The sequence below is a fragment of the Neolamprologus multifasciatus genome, chromosome 23 (genome assembly GCF_963576455.1).
Source record: "Neolamprologus multifasciatus chromosome 23, fNeoMul1.2, whole genome shotgun sequence".
NCBI classification, from domain to species: domain Eukaryota; kingdom Metazoa; phylum Chordata; class Actinopteri; order Cichliformes; family Cichlidae; genus Neolamprologus; species Neolamprologus multifasciatus.
The window spans coordinates 2363301-2365800 of NC_140460.1; the positions used below are offsets into that span (position 1 = coordinate 2363301).

Sequence of the window (2500 nt, forward strand, 5' to 3'; positions counted from 1 at the left end):
TTAGTTAGTTATTACATCCCGTCTGTTGACAAAACAGAAATATGAGATAAAATCTTTACTTTGAGTGTCCCGAACTGTAGTCTTATAACACTGCTTTAAGCACTGTAGTCTTATAACACTGCTTTAAGCACTGTAGACGTCTACACTGCTTTAAGCACTGTAGACGTCTACACTGCTTTAAGCACTGTAGACGTCTACTTATATTCCACTCCAAGCTCTCTGTGTGATTGTGGGACCAGGTGTCACTTCATGCAGAACTTTACAAATGGGCCACATTGTTTGATTAACAATCATTTTCAAATGGATGGCATCTCCATAAAACCTCTCTTGACATGTCTAGATGAAATTAAAGCTTGGTTGGCTCTAAACCTTTTAAATTTTAATGAAAAGAAAACAGAAGTGTTGGTTTTTGGACCCAGTAGTCCCTGTGAGGAGTCCTCCTCTGTTGTTTTAGGATCCCTGGAAGTCTATTTTAAACCTGTTGTTACTGACCTTGGTTTTAAGTTGGACAGTGATTTTAAATTGGACAACCAAATCAGAGCAGTGGTGAAGTCCAGTTTTTATCATTTAAGGCGACTGGCAAGAGTAAAATCTTTTCTTTCGAGGCAGCACCTTGAAACAGTGATCCATGCTTTTATTTCTTCCCGCCTGGACGACTGTAACTCACTTTATGTGGGGGTCAGTCAGTCATTGCTCTCACGTCTGCAGCTGGTTCAAAATGCGGCTGCACGACTCCTAACAGGAACTCGAAAAAGAGAGCATATAACCCCCGTGCTGGCCTCTCTGCACTGGCTGCCTGTGTCTTTTAGAGTTAATTTTAAAATTCTTATGTTTGTTTTTAAATGCCTCCACAGTCTTGCCCCGCCTTACCTCTCTGAGCTTCTTCATCCCCACACACCCTGTCGGTCTCTCAGGTCAGCTGACCAGCTGCTCCTGGAGGTACCGAGATCCAGGAGGAAGCTCAGAGGGGGCGGGGCCTTCTCTATTGTGGCTCCAAAATTATGGAATAATTTGTCCATGCACGTTAGAGAGGCCCTTCACTGTCCACTTTTAAATCACGTCTTAAAACCCACTTTTATTCCTTGGCTTTTAACCTCAGCGAGACTTAGTTTCTCTTTTAATTGAAGTAGTTATTTAATTAATGATTTCACTCTTCTTTTATTTGGTTTTTACTTATATCTCATGTAATTTTATTTTACAGTTCCAATGTACAGCACTTTGTGTCAGCTGTGGTTCTTTTAAAGTGCTTTATAAATAAAGTTGATGATGAGTAAAGTTGTTGATGAAAAGCAGAGCTGGAAATGGACTAACATTACATCGTACTGTACTTTCAGATAAGTGACATATAGTCACACATTCACACAGCGCTTATTCTCTACATTTGGGTTTGAATTAACATTAACATGCATGTTTGCATGTTTTAGGACAGTGGGTGGAAGACGGGGTACTTGGAGGAAACCCATGAGTGAGAACATGAAAACTCCAGACAGAAAGGCCCTATTGGGGTTTAAAAGGAACCACAACAGCAACCACCTCAACATGTTTAAGTCTCTCACTAAACCTGTGTTCAAGACGAGCTCAGTTAGTGAGAACAGCAGATGAAAACAGGGGATACATGAATAGATAAGCCTGCTACAGAAGGGCCATAAAAACAGACTTGCTTCCATGCTTAACATAGCACTGCTCACTGGGAAAATTGCATTTGCAATGACAAACCTGCAACTGTGCAGTTTGTGACTGAGTGAGGTTTTAAAAATTAGATTTATCAGGCATCAGTGAAAAGTCCCACACACATACTAGCGGCCACACATTGTTCCCACACTCGTCATGCGATTTTTGTTTGTTCTGTAATATTGACTATAAGGGGAAATGTACACGGGTAATAACCAGAGTGGCTTTAGTTTCCCACACTGTGGTCCAATCCGCTGACAGTGTCGCTTTACAGTTATTAGTGTAGTTTTAAACAGCATCCCATAGGTGGCAGCACGACACCAAATCCCTCCCGCTGGTCGGAGACGAAGAAGGGGTGGGACGGTGGGGGGGATCAGCCATATGATGTGTGACGTCATCTCTTCCTCATCACCTCCATCTTTCGGTGCCGCATGCCTCTGCGCTTAATGGAGCAGGCTCGTTCCCGTAGATGCTGGCTTTTGTGAGAGGGGTGCGGTTTTTGCGGCCCGTGCGGTTGTTGGTTTGCGGACTGAGCGCAACTGCCGGCGCGAGCGGAGCAGCGATACGGTGTGTGTTCACTGTGGGCCGAGTATTGTGTTTTCATCTCAGCAGCTGTCTGAGACGCGCGCGCGCGCACACACACACGCGCGTCTGCTGTCAAGTTAGTGTCAGCTCCAGTTACAGTTGTATCTGCTACATCTAGCTTTCCTGTCTCTTTAACATCTCTATTCTCTCGCCTTGTTTTTATGATCATGATAATAATAGTAATAATAATGATATTTTTCCGTATTTTTGTAACATTGCTCATATTGTTGCTCCAGCTAATTTT

At 43.1% G+C, this 2500-nt stretch overlaps 1 protein-coding gene across 1 annotated transcript in view; it reads left to right on the forward strand.

The window, feature by feature from the left end:
• The first annotated feature begins 2046 nt into the window (after positions 1 to 2046).
• The window catches only part of btf3l4 (basic transcription factor 3-like 4), a 12730-nt gene continuing 12276 nt past the window's right edge, over positions 2047 to 2500 (forward strand). The window contains exon 1 of the mRNA XM_085150849.1: positions 2047 to 2238. The gene's annotated coding sequence lies outside the window, so the exon portion shown is untranslated. The remainder of the gene's footprint in view (positions 2239 to 2500) is intronic.